Source organism: Balaenoptera physalus, assembly GCF_965194825.1.
Source record: "Balaenoptera physalus genome assembly, chromosome: 8".
Classification (NCBI taxonomy): domain Eukaryota; kingdom Metazoa; phylum Chordata; class Mammalia; order Artiodactyla; family Balaenopteridae; genus Balaenoptera; species Balaenoptera physalus.
In genome coordinates this window covers 97,221,446-97,236,187 of record NC_138887.1, presented here as the reverse complement: position 1 = coordinate 97,236,187, position 14,742 = coordinate 97,221,446, and the positions used below count along the sequence as shown (strand labels likewise).

General features: G+C 37.0%; 1 long non-coding RNA gene across 1 annotated transcript in view; it reads right to left on the bottom strand.

Annotated features, from left to right (window-relative positions):
* LOC309665756 overlaps nt 1-14,742 on the bottom strand; it is a 101,972-nt gene that overhangs the window by 12,505 nt on the left and 74,725 nt on the right. The window lies entirely within an intron of this gene.

Here is a 14,742-nt window from a genome sequence, read left to right as displayed (position 1 = left end):
AGTTCCCTGTGTTATACTGTACGTTATTAGTCTTCTATTTTATATATGGTAGCAACTTCTCTGATATCTAAAATTATTTCAAAATGAAAGTTAAAAAACAGTTTAAAAAATTCCGGCCTCAAGCAAACATTTTAGGCAAGACTTCTGTTGTAAGAATAATGTACTGATACATTTATTTGTGTTTGGTTTTTGCTGTTTTTTTGATATATCAGGTGGTGTTTTTCTTCAGTATCTGCATCCTTTATGAGGAGTGACTGTGCACCCTTTCCTCAAGGGTGAATGCGGGACACTGGAATTCTTTTTTTTTTTTTTTAATATTGATTGATTGATTGATTGATTGATTGATTGCTATGTTGGGTCTTCGTTTCTGTGCGAGGGCTTTCTGTAGTTGCGGCAAGCGGGGGCCACTCTTCATCGTGGTGCGCGGGCCTCTCACTGTCTCGGCCTCTCTTGTTGCGGAGCACAGGCTCCAGACGCGCAGGCTCAGTAGTTGTGGCTCACGGGCCCAGTTGCTCCACGGCATGTGGGATCCTCCCAGACCAGGGCGCGAACCCGTGTCCCCCGCATTAGCAGGCAGACTCCCAACCACTGTGCCACCAGGGAAGCCCAAGGGACACTGGAATTCTTAGCTCCAACCAAGATTCTGGATTCCAGGCTTAGCAGTGTGATAAGGACCTTGAACAGTTATAACCTCCTGGTGACCTGTGGACTTGGGTCATAGATTCATGTGAAGGGCATTTGCCTATTCTCCTGGTACCAGATAATTCTGGATCCCTATGTTATGAGTGGGGAAAGGAGAGGGGAATAATCTCAAATTCACTTAAATTCCCATCAAATGGCTGGATAGAGCTTTGTATCCGATTTAATTTGATTTACAGAAAATAATAGGGTATTTCTTGCATCTTCAAGAGTGTGGATTACGATTTATACTCACTACTCCTCCTAAGTCTTCTGTTAATTACTAAACAAATAAAACTATGATGAAGAAATACCCTCTTCTTTTTTGGAATAGCATGCAAAGCAGAAGTTCTCTGACTTGAAATGATAATATTTCTAAATCTCTCTGCTCCAGCCTTTGGAAAAATCCCTACTATTGATTAATTGGCTCATGTACCTGTAAAATATGGTTTCTCCATCCATTTATTTTCTTTTTGAGATTTGGAATAACTGACAACTTTCAGGATGAGTTTCCATTTCTGTAACTTTGAGGTTTAAATTGGTGTGCTTTATGGCAGTGGATTCAGAGAAGGCACCTGACAGGCTCGTCAAACAGGGCATGAAACATTTCAGTAACCACTTTCTCTGCTTAGCAACCAGATGAATATCTCTCTCTTGTTTGGTTTAGACAAACAAGCAAACTGTTAATTTACACAGGACTTTGATTTTTGCTTGATTCTACTAAAGTTCAGAAAAGAAGTTCCCACGGTTACACTCCATCCCTACCAATTTCTTTTTCTCCATGGTGTGTGAGTGCATTTCAGTGAGGAGAGAAGAGTCTGATAGATGGCTTATCCAGAAAATAAATAACACAGTGTTTGCCAACTGCCGCTGCCTTTTATGCCTGGGTAACCTGGATTTGCATTAGAATCCAGCCACAATTTAACAGCATAATTCATGGTGCTTCCAAAAGACCTGCTTTTTTTTTTTTTTTTTTAATTCCCTGGACTGATCATCCAAGTTTATTCTTACTGCCATATTAGCAATTTAGAGGTTTCTATTTTCCCCTTGAAATTGTTAGTTTGAGAACTGATAGTTGTACCCAAAGCAAATACTCTTTAAATCATCACAAATAGTTTATGATGACATTATTCCTGACTTACATGACTTTCATTGGGCTTTGGAGCCAGACAAACTTTGATTCTCTGGTAAGTACTTGGAAGATTCACTAACTAGAAAATTATGGTTATACGTTTGTCCTCTGAGCTTTAAAATGTATCAGCTCTATGGGTTAGAACATAGGTTGTCAACAACTTAAAAGGAAAAGATCGGAAACTTGGTCACAAGAGTTTCTGGTAAGTAACTTCAGTGTGATAATACATATAAGACAGTTTGTCAATCAGAATGAAAGCACAGCTATCTTAGAGTAATACCATTAAAAGCGTGACTTATCTAACTCTCCTTCTTCAGATTCCATGATCTCCAAGCACTTCCATGATTTCCATGTTGGTCTATCTTCAGTTCTTTATTTACTCATTCACCATATAGAACTAACAACGTAGCAAGAGACAATGTATTGATTCTCCTGTATTTCCATATCTCATGACTGTGACTTTTCTTGGTAAATAAATAAAACGGCTACCAATGAACTTTTTCCAAAGTACTTAAGAGTAGGGAGTATTAATGTGAATATTTTCAGAGTGTATATACAGTCATACACCTGATTGTTTATCGATAATTTGGCTTTCTGGAGTCGGCCTCAGTGAAATGTGAATCTGATCTGGCCACCTCTGAGTACTGAAAGAGGAAGTCTTTGGGGTCTTCAAACAACGATGAGCCCCAGCCATGCTAACCTTCAATTGTAACGCTACATCACTTACAAGCTTATTCTTTTACTGATTTGCATGGCAAACCATTTCTGTGTTACTTACTAGCTATGTGATTTAAGGCAAGTTACCTAGACTTCTTTAAGGCAATTAAATGGTAGGAAAGTTAAAATATAATGAATTCAATGTAATTAATGTTCTTATAACAAAGTCTGTCACATTTTACTGCCTTTGAGGTGAGGACAAATCCAGGGGTACAACCTCAGAAAATCTACATTAGAAGATCAGGAATACATCTTATTTGCTTATGGAAGTCACTGTTCCCAGATCTGAACAGTGACGGCAATGTTACTGGTCATCTGGTCCAATCTCATCACAAGGAAATCCTTACTAGAACTTCATCTAGATTCTTAAAAGCTTTTTAGCGATTGAGAACCGACCTCTTTATAAGACCCATTCCTTACCCTAACTTTGGGTAAACCTACGCATGAAGCTGAAATGTGTGTCTTTGTGACATCAGTCCTTTGATTCTATTTGCCTCTAAATAACAAGTGATACAAAGAATTCCTCTTTAAAAATTTTTATCATTTTTTCCAGGTTGAACATCCCAAATTCCCTCAAACATTTCTCATGTTTCATAATTTCTAGGTTTTTTACCATCTTTTAAATGCAAGATGAGACTTCTCCATCTGAACATGATAGTCCGTAAGTTCACAGTGGCAGTGAATGACAGGAAAACGGGACTATTGCCTTCTTTGATCCAAATACTGCCCTCCTACCATTGAGACTTAAGAGCAAACTGATGTTTACAACCTTGTTTTAGCATCCAATCACAATTTTTTGCTCACACTGAGCTTATAGACAACTAAAGTCTTCTTTACAATAACTTCTATCAGAGTAGATCTTCCCTAAGTGCAATATCTGAGTGTGATATTTTTAACCCTGACTACAGGCCTTCATAGTTATCTTACGTATCATCTCCTTGATTTGTTTTCATCTAATATAATATTTATTCCTTTTAAACTTATTCAGACATAGGTGTGATACTCGTTATATTATCAAACAATTCACAATATATTAAACAAAATAGGGAAGTTGATCTCATAACCACTGAGCTATATAACGGGTTTGAATTTAAAGAGTTTTTTGATATTTCTCTAGGTAGAAATCTGAAGAGAGAACATAAAATATTCCTATATTGAGGTATATTTGTTAATTTTCTTATACATAGTTTACTTGACTATAAAAGATTCAGTAGGACACATAGAATAATGAATTTTAAAATGTATACTTGTTCATTGACGGTTCAAGTTAAAATAGGTGAATGGATCCATGGGTTAGACTCAGAGGTTTAATTAGGCAATAGTGTCATTTACAAAATTTGGGTACATAAGTCAGATAATAATGACTATTTTTATTTTAAGGTTTTACTTATTGCAGTTTATAAAATCTTATAATCCTACTAAAATTTCAGCCCATGAACTTAATTGACATCATATGAATTTCACACAGTTTTTGTCACTATAAAATTTTTGCTTTTTGAGGCAGAATTTTTTTATACAAAGAAGACAATGCAGTTTATTAAACAACCAGCAATGGCTATTTGCAGTGAACTTGGGCTTTCAAATACAGTTTGATGCTTCTTTACTTTTTAGAATTTAGTATTTATGCTTCCTTAGATAAATTATTTTCATTAGAAACTTGATGATATATGTTCCTCACAGTCGGACAAGTGCAATAAGAGGAAGAAATTATTCCTCTCAATTTATGAAAGCATACAACTACCAATAAGACAAAGCAGCAGAGTATCTGAGAGTGTTTCTCATAATTTTACTATTTCAAAGCATCTAATGCAATTAAATACTTACCAACAGTTTAAAAAAATGAAGGAAATGGGCAATTTAACCTTTTATTGGCTCCACCCCAATATATTGATTAGTCAATTTGATTAAACAATATGTGCAAGCACAGCATAATAACAGAAATCTATTTATTACTAAATTACTACTAAATGCTCCCTAAGCTTCATTCCATACAGTGATTCTAAGCATATTATGTTATACTATAAAATGAATGCAAGTCCTACACTCAATTTTAGAGGCTCTTCATTTAAAAAAAATTAAATTTCAAGCTAATTGTATACCATAGTGGGCTCCTTTTCTACCTTAAGCCTTGCTACCATTCTGAGTAAGCAAACTTCACCATTCTTAGACCAAAATACAAACACACCTTTTCTGTACATTAGCTACTTACTCCAGACAACATCTCAGGCCTTTCATCACTCAGAACTGTTTCTCTCTAATCTCCTTTAGTATGATATTTTTCTGACCTTTACGTATTTAACTAGATGTACCCCCAAAAAGAAGGGTTAGTGAGAAAAAAAAAACAAAGAAAGAGGGCAGTGTTATTTGCAGTGATGTTGCAAGATAGACAGAGCTCCATCCGCTCTTGGGGAAGAAAGAAGCCGTCCCTGGCCTGGTATTAAGCAGCAGAGGTGACCATCCCTGGCAAGAGGCCCAGACTACACTTCAGTGCAGTGAACACAGTGTAATGAAGTTCAAAGCCCCAAGGGCAGGAACTAGACCTTTCTCTCTATTTTATTCTGTGCCAAGTTCTCAGTTGTGGCTCAAAAATATTAAAATTAAAATAAGAAACTCCATGTGTATAGTGAGGCCATGTTATATGTATGAGGTCAAATTCTAGAAAACAAAGTAACTATTCAAATATGAAAAATAAAATAGTAAAATAGCAATTAAAAGCTGTAAAAAAAGGAGAAAAGAAAGATCAAAAATGAATTCTGTGCTCAAAAGGAAAATGCTTCAGTTGTTAAATGATATAAAAGAGAAATGGCACAATGAAATGTTTACTTAGAGGCAATGAAGTTCTAGCTACAAAATAAAATGTCTTGGAAGTCAAGCCAAAAACATGTATTACTATGTGTAATGCACTGTGTTGGGTACAACACAGTGAATAGACAAAAAAGAGTAATACCCTTTGCTAGGAAATACACAGACCAGCAATGAGAACGTACACAAGCAAACAGGATGTGTAATTCTTTGTGGCGCAGGCCTTCAGCAACTCCAATCTGTTTCCTCATAATCTCTATAAAGTACCTCTTGTTCATGGCCAATGTCCATTTAAGATTTGGGAGTCTGGATCTCAGACTTCCTCTTCACCATAAGTCTAACCAAACATTTGGGTTTCTTCAGTTTCCTGTTGAGACTAGTCTCTCACCTTCATTTCAGAGTCCCTTGACTGGTTTCAATAACCTTAAAAGCAGATCCAGATTTAGTATTCTTTAGATGAGAAATCACAACAAATGACCAATTTTAAAAAGCTATCTAAAACTATATCATAAAATAAAGAAAGTTTATATTTTTATTAACTAAATGCTTAATAAACTTTTTATAATTATTTTTTCTACATTTACAGTTGCATATTCTGATTACCTGTTCCTAACTCAGTGACTTTGTAACATTTTCTGTAAATAGAATAATTTAGTTTTTCCTCGGACAAATTTGGTAGGAGTTTGTATATTTTTTAATACTGATAACATAGGAGAGTTCCTTTCAGCTTCATAATTCATTTTGTTAATATCATATGCATAATGCAGGATTGTTTTTCATTTTGGGAAAACTTTTATCAATTTTCTTTTGTGCATGGGCTGTTAGTCTTCTTGCACAATGACTCATCTGAAATATATTTTGAACTGAAGACACTTAGCAAGGTAATTTGCTGTCAATGTCACCATGCCAGGAAGATACATGGGTCCACTGTGTGTGATGGGAGTATTCCTGGAACCCGTCCCTGCACCAGGGAGCCTATAACTCAGTTATACATGGAAATAACTGTAAGCTATATAAATATATCCCAGTAAACTCACATTAAATGTTTTCCTAAATGAACTTCACATTTCTGTGCCTACTACTCCAACACCACTCAACAAAAGGAGACACACGATGAAAGGGAAGTGAGAGTTGAAAGTAGCAACAATTTAAATCCATTACAGTTAGAATATCTCACCTTTGCAAATTATACTGAACATATGACCATATCACATCAAAAGGGCCCTTCTCCAAGGCCTGGGAACAGAAAGTCTCTCACTGGTGAACTGGCCTCTTCATTATTTCCTTTGCATTTCTGTCATCCACTCTCTTGACCATTCTGTGGTTAACAGTCTCTATTTCATCCTTTATCTCTCTCTCTTTCCCTCCATTTGCCCCCCTCCACCATCCTCTATGTTGGTCTAGCAAATTGAAGACCTACTATAAATCTCAAAACCTGGGAGTCATCCTTGATTTCCTCCTAACTTTCACCCTCCAGTACAATAAATCAACAAGTCCTTCAGATTCTAAATCCTCCATCTCTCTCAATTCATTCCCTCCCTTACAGCTACCAGTACCATAATCTGGGAAATACTCCTCCATCACAGGGCTCCTGCAACTGCCTCCTAATCAGTCTTTCTGTCTACAGTACTGTGTCCTCATACCACTCTTTGCAAAATTTCAATAATAATTGATTCATAATTCAATTCCAACCATATCGTTTCTCTGCTGAAAAAACAACTCAATAACCCTCACTACCCACAGATAGTACCCAACCCCTTTGCTGGCACACAAAACCCTCTAAAATTGGTCCTGTATATTTCAGTCTTTTTCTTTCCACTCTCAGCACACACTCTATAATTGGGAAAAAAAAAACCCAAAATAACAAAAACGAAAACAAAAAATAACCCTTCAAAGTGTATGTAATTCTCTTCACTATATGCTCCATCCCGTTACAACTCAGCATTCCCCACTATCCAAAATACTTCTGCTCACCTTCTCCAACTCCACAATCATTTTTAAAGACTTGGCTTAGACAGCAGCTTCTTGGATAGACTTTTCTGGGGCCCCAGTACTGAAAAAGTTTCCCTCTGCTGCTTCCTTTACTATTTTGTGTGTAGTACCATTACCAAACTTTCCATAAAATTTTTTATCTCCCCCACTTGTTTGCAACATCCTGGAGGCCAGAGACCCTATCTTATTCATTTTTGTGTCTTTGTGACAGAATATAGTGCCCAAGAAATGAAAGGTGCTCAATGAATTTGAATGAATAAAAAGCAAAATGGGATGTCCAATGGTACAGGTGAAATCAGAGTGATGAAGAATTCAAGAGAGAAACAAATTGTGAATTGTATCATGAAGTAAGGAGCATTTGAAATGGATCTTGCAAAATAAGTAAGATTTGGAATGGCCCTCATCTTACAAGATGAAGAGGGATGCATTTCAGAAGAGCTATTTAATGAATCATGACCAAAGATCAAAGAGCTTCACTGCAAGAATACATCCAAAATTAAACTAATGAAGGAGATCCTGGTAGAATAAATGAGAACAAAATATTCTTTAACTCCTGACATGGATGATAGGTCTCAAAGGATAATCAAGAGGACCTAATTAGATGAGCAAAAGGATGTCTTTGTGGTTGAAAAGGAAATATTATCTTTTGCATTAATGGAAGACCTATGAGTAAGAATGCCAAAATTGAAAAAAAAAAAAAAAAAGCTCTCTAGAAGAAAGATTTTTTAATGCAAATAAAAATATGGTACATATGAGTAGTATTGGTTATATTTTTGTGTTGGTAAATTGCTGTATGAATACAAATAATTGTGTGTAAATCATTAAAAAACTAGTGCTAAATTGGAGACATTAGCAACTGGGAAATGCTGGTCAATCAACAATTTACTGAGCCACTTCTCTTCTATTTACTGTAGAAGATACAAATGAAGCAGCATATAAGATTCTTTACCTTAAAAAGCCTAAAATTCAATTAAAGGAATTTGATAAGCATAAAAGTAGAAATCATAAATACACAACAGATTCTAACAAGTGAAATGTACAATTACACGTTTTTTAAAAAGGATATCCCAGAGAAGACATAGTTGACTTAGATATGAATATTAGGTGGAAAGAAGGAATTCTTTGTGAAAGTACCTTTAGCAAAGGAATACGTGTTCTGTCAAGTATGACAGATTCACAGAACGGCTAGGATGCCAGAAGAGCGAAAGAGAGGGCATGTGGCAGGGCTAATCAGTTGTAGTGATGAGAATATCAGGGAGAAGCCTGCAACACCAAGACCATTTAGAAATAAACTAACAGATGATATGAAGGTGGGATAAACTTTTTTTTTTTTTGACGTATAACTTTCCTTATTTCTGTTGTCAGAGTTACAGCAATGTTCCTAAAAACTGATATGAGAATTCAAACAATTCCCAAGAGATACACTGTCATATATAGAGTTATAATGGAAGTAGCACGGGATAAACTTATAAAAAGGGGAATCACATGAAAAAAATTTCACTTTTTTTTCAGTGTATAAGGTTATCTGGGCTGTGCATATAAATGAAAAACAAATAGTTCCTACAGCATTGTTAAATAGCCATTGCTTCATTTCCTTAATCGTCTCCCTCTCTGCTTATATCATTTCCTCTGTTCCCTACATTTATGCATGCGTACGCACTCTTACAAGGTCATATTTTTTCAATCTTTTATGTTTTTAATTTGCCTTCCTTATAATATTTCTTATAAAACCATTGTGGATTTTACTCCCAGGTCTTTTTCTTTATGGACCTAATCTTACAGTATTTAATGATTTCTGAACTCCTGTAGGGTTTGTGTCTTCAACATCTCTCTTCTATCTTCATCTGTAGTGTTTAAATACCATCACGAAAACCATCAAGTTTTAAATCTTTCAATAGGTTTTGTAGTTTATTTATTCCTACCATCTCCATTCCAGTATATGGGAACACAAGAACTAGCTTAATTTTTTGTTGTTGTTGGTAACTAAAAAAAAAAAAGAGAGAAAAAAAAGAGAATCTAACAATAAACAGTAACATGCTGGACACTCTGCAAAAAATTTACCCACATTATTTAACCAGCATAATAATCTTATCAAGCAGGAATTATTATCCTCAATTTACAGATGAGGAACCAGGGGATTAGATAAATTAAATAATCCACCAAAGATCACACAAGCTATCCATGAAGAAGCAGGGACCCACACTTTGGGCTTCTGACTTGAAAATCCCTGCTTTCAATCCCTAGACTACACTATCTCAGCCCTGATCATGTCTGTTCAAACTCCAATCAGGTAGTGTTTTTAAAGAATACACAAAGTTAAAAATAATTAAAGATGTCCTTTTCAAGAATGGTATTTAGGGGATTTCCCTGGTGATCCAGTGGTAAAGAATCCACCTTCCAATGCAGGGGATGAAGGTTTGATCCCTGATCAGGGAACTAAGATCCCACATGCTGCAGGACAACTAAGCCCGCGCACCACATCTACTGAGCTCACGCGCCTCAACTAGAGAGCCCGCATGCCACAAACTACAGAGCCCACACGCTCTGGAGCCTGCACACCACAACTAGAGAGAAGCCTGCGCACCACAACAAAAGATCCCGTGTGCCGCAACGACGATCCTGCATGCTGCAACTAAGACCTGATGCAGCCATAAAAATAAATTAATTAACTTTAATTTAAAAAATGCAAATGAAAGCTTACGAGATAAAAATAAAAAATATATTAAAAAAGAATGTTATTTAGATACGGCTATGAAATTATAGTGGTTTCCACGGTTTATTCATTCCACAAAAAAGTATTGAGTCTTAACCTCTTAGAAACACTCTGTTTTTTACATTCCAAAAAATGCTATAACTTGTGTGATGTATATGATACAAAAGCTTCAGAAAAGCATTCAGACAGATAAGGATATTTAGTTTAATTCACTTGTTCAAAAGGGCATTTGGTACAGAAAAGGAAGGAGGAACAGGAGGAAGAAGAGGAGGAGAGGGAGGAGGAAGGGAGAGAGGAAGGAAGGAAGAAAAGAAAGGGGGAAGGAAGGAAGAAAAGGGAGGAAGGAAGGAGAAAAGGGGAAGGGAAGGAGGGAAGGAGGGAGAGGAAGAGATCTACTGAAAAAGAATAAACTTCATGAGTTGGTTAAATGACTGCATATAAATAGCAAAATAGTATAGGATGAAGATAAATGTTAACAGAAAGCTCCAGGAAAAACAAATAAACTCAGAATCATAGCAGATTAAAAAACAAACCTGCATGGGACTTTGTAGTATCTGATGCATTTGGGGGTGGGTGGGTTCAGTGAAAATATACTGGGCAGGGCAGGGGGTTAAACAGAAAGATTTAGGAAGAAGAGTACAGAATAAATAAAATCACTAGAAGACTCGCTGGGTTTTTCTTTGCTTTTTTTTTTTTTGGCCGCGCCCCGCAGCATGCAGGATCTTAGTTCCCTGACCAGATATCGAACCCGTGCCCCCTCCAGTGGAAGTGCAGAGTCCTAACCACTGGACCACAAGGGAATTACCTAGAAGACTCGCCTTTTGCTTGCTGACTTTGATAAAGCCTGAATGTTCTGAATAAATCCATTTTCCCCATACCTCTCAACATCCCATAAGTCAATAGTTTCCATCCTAGAATAATCTGATCTCAGTTCCCTGTCCCTTTACTCAAGGAGACGACTCCTGATTTCACAGACAGGACTTGCAGGACTGTGGTCCCCATCTAGGGAGAAAGGTTGTCTTCCTCACTAGCAATGCATTTCACTTCCATTTATCACCTGAAAGTGTGCGAGTTGTGTGTAGGTCTTTTTCTTTCACTCAAGCCTGATGTACAATATATAGCAGGGGTTTTGTCAGGAGTTTTACTCTTGAGAATAGGAGGATGGATGGGAAGTCACATTATGGCTTTCTGAAAAGTCCTCAGTAGCACATCTGGAATAAGCAAGGGATTAGAAATATGTCCACTTTGAAGGAAATGACTTGTGTTTCTCTTGAAAGGCTTGACTGCATTAATAGGGTATAAATGCCCTGAAGAAGCAGAGGAAGATCCCAGAGAGCTCACCAAGAGTGAAAACAGTCCCCAAAAGTTAATTCATGCAGAAGGGTTGGAAAACATCATATTTTGTAATGTCAGTTTCTATTATGTCATACGTTGAATAGTGTCAAAATATAGCATAATCAAATAAAACTCAAAGCTTAAAATTATTTAAATAATTCCCCAACTCTAAATCATTCTAAGATCTCTCAGTAATCATGTTATTTTCATGGGTTTCTTATCCTCTTTCTTTCAAAAGTCTCAAAATATATGTTTCAAAGCACCAGGTGTTTTTTGTTGTTGTTGTTGTTTTGGTAAGAAAGTACGAAATGATCCTTTGACCTCATTTTAACATAGGGAGAATCGGAATCACAAAGAAGTCAAATGCTTTTATTTGGCCACAGCAAAAGGTCACCAGATGAAGAAAGACAATTTGAGGGTCTGATTTCTTCCTCTGGATTATAAAGTTCACACAGTAGTAAAGAGAGCAGGAAATTTCACAAGCATACTGGGAAGACAAATCCTGAGTGAAGCTCCACTAGAGTCAAGCTCTCTGCCGCAAACTTGTTTCCTCATCCACTTTAAGATGTACTAACTTTTAAAGAAATATTGAGAAGATAAATATATAGTTCCCAAACATAAATAATTCCTGAACTTTTGGAGCTATAATGCCATATCACTGATGTTTGTGACACTCTGTATCTTCTCAAAGTCCTGCCTCAATGACCTTTTTAAAACATTATGTGTCATCTTTTTGCTAGGATTAGGGTTAAACAAAATTATTCTACAGTTTAAGGTATCCTCCCCTGCCCCCCGCCACTGGCTTTAGAATATCTTTGTTCATTCATTCTCTGTCTTTTTCTCTCTCTTCTTTACCTCTTCCTAATACTTTTGTTCAACCGCTATTTTTGTTCCTTACTCCCTGAAACCATAATTGTAAACAGTTTACTTTTAGATTTGAAGCAGATTGATGTTAGCGGTATTTTGTGTGACAGGCAGCATTGTATAGCGGTTAACCACACACACTCTGGAGGCAGGCTAAGTTTGCTTCCCTGTTTCCCCACTTATTAGCTGGGTAACATAGGCAAGTCTTGCATAAGTTAGGCCTTTCTTTGCCTCAGTGTCCTCATCTGTAAAATGGATATAATAGGGCTTCCCTGGTGGCACAGTGGTTGAGAGTCTGCCTGCTAATGCAGGGGACACGGGTTCGAGCCCTGGTCTGGGAAGATCCCACATGCCGCGGAGCAGCTGGGCCCGTGAGCCACAATCACTGAGCCTGCGCGTCTGGAGCCTGTGCTCCGCAACAAGAGAGGTCGTGATAGTGAGAGGCCCGCATACCGCGATGAAGAGTGGCCCCCGCTTGCCGCAACTGGAGAAGGCCCTTGCACAGAAACGAAGACCCAACACAGCCAAGAATAAAAAAAAAAAAAAAAATTAAAAAAAAAATGGATATAATGATAGTACCAACCTCACAGGATTGTGTTAAAGATTAAATCAGTTAAGATATAGAAAGCTCTTAGAGCAGTGCCTGGCATATGTTTTCATTGTGTTAGTTATGGTTGTTTTTGTTCCCCTAGTCCATCACCTCGCTAAATTGTTAGGAGTGGATCAGAAGTTCAAAGCTGCTTATGGTCATCTTGCATATTCAAATCATTCACAGAATGATGCCCTACCAGATTCTAAAACCCAGAAAAGTTTGACACCTCGACACAGGGATTCTTTGGAGACCAATGGCATGTACATGGTCTTGGCTCATCTGAAGACCCCTTGTTGATTTTGCATCTGGACATAGTGGGCCAATATTTTATGATGTACAAGGTGTCACTAAAGCCTGCAGGGGCTCCTTTGATCATAGGAAATGACAGGTCTCATTGTTCCTGCAGGGGAGCGGACACAGAGACCAAATGATTTAACTCTTTCAAGTGAGTGACATCCTGATTTGGCTTCTGCTTTAGAAGATGAGCTTCCCTGAGCTACAGAGAATCAAGTAAAAACTGTATTATCAGTAAATGTTTATTGACTCTGCCCCAATCCCCTCCAGACCTTCATTTCTTCTCTATGATAACAAGCATAGCTTTATAAAGCATCTACATCAGTGTTAAGAGTCTTTGTTACTCCCATGAAGTGTGTCTACATTAACTGCTTTAAAGTTTCTTCTGAATCATTGCTTTAAAACATTTATATTCCCAGACCACTTTAGAGAGTAATATTCTATTTTTTATCCTATACCCACTGATGTGCTGCACAGAAAAACCCCAAACTTGTCTTGTATTAGAACAATGTTGTTGACATTGATGAAATTCCAGAAAAGGATTATATGAAGACTTTATCATCCAAAACCATGCAAAAAGCTTAGATTTTTTTGTGGTTAAAAAAAAAAAAAGGCAATATCTTTATCATATTCAAAACAACCTGATAACATTTCCCTATACATGTAAAACACAATGATATATGGAACTTGCACTCTGTTTTCAAGCATTTTTGTATGCATAAAAACAAAGTAACAAAAATGATGATATACAGATAATTTTACAAAAGAACACTTTCCCCCATATCAGTTTGGTGAGCTCTCACCAGGACACAGTATCCTGTACTGTTTCATAAATTTAGGGCAGAGACTCTATAATATTCAAACTTGTAACTTCAGGAAGAAGTGCCTGGAATATTGTAGATAGTCAGCAAACACTTATGAAATAAATAAGTGAATACATATCTAGGTATACTATTTGGCTGTATTTAGCACAATTGCTCTAAAAACTAATGACCTATTCCAAATTATAAGCAATACCTCTATTAGAGGAATGTCTCTAAGGGTCTTTCTCCTGAAATTAAGAACAACTATTCTTCTTAGTTGTATTGTCAGGTAATACTATACTAGGTTACACCAAACTTACTCCCTTAACCAGATCACAGCAAAGCAAAATCATTCTTTCTTAGGTCTATAATCAGTTCTTATTTTGAAGAGATACAAAAATAATGCCCAAGATAAGTTGAGGGGAGAGGGGTAGCATTAAAATGTACTACAAGGGCTTCCCTGGTGGCGCAGTGGTTGAGAGTCTGCCTGCCAATGCAGGGGACACGAGTTCGAGCCCTGATCTGGGAAGATCCCACATGCCGCGGAGCAACTAGGCCTGTGAGCCACAATTACTGAGCCTGCGCGTCTGGAGCCTGTGCTCCGCAACAAGAGAGGCCGCGATAGTGAGAGGACCGCGCACCGCAATGAAGAGTGGTCCCCACTTGCCACAACTAGAGAAAGCCCTCGCACAGAAACGGAGACCCAACACAGCCACAAATAAATAAATAAATAAATAAATAAAAAAGACTTTCTCTCTATTTCACTGTCTAAAAAAAAAAAATGTACTACAAGTTAGCTTCCAATTTTTTTAAAAAATTG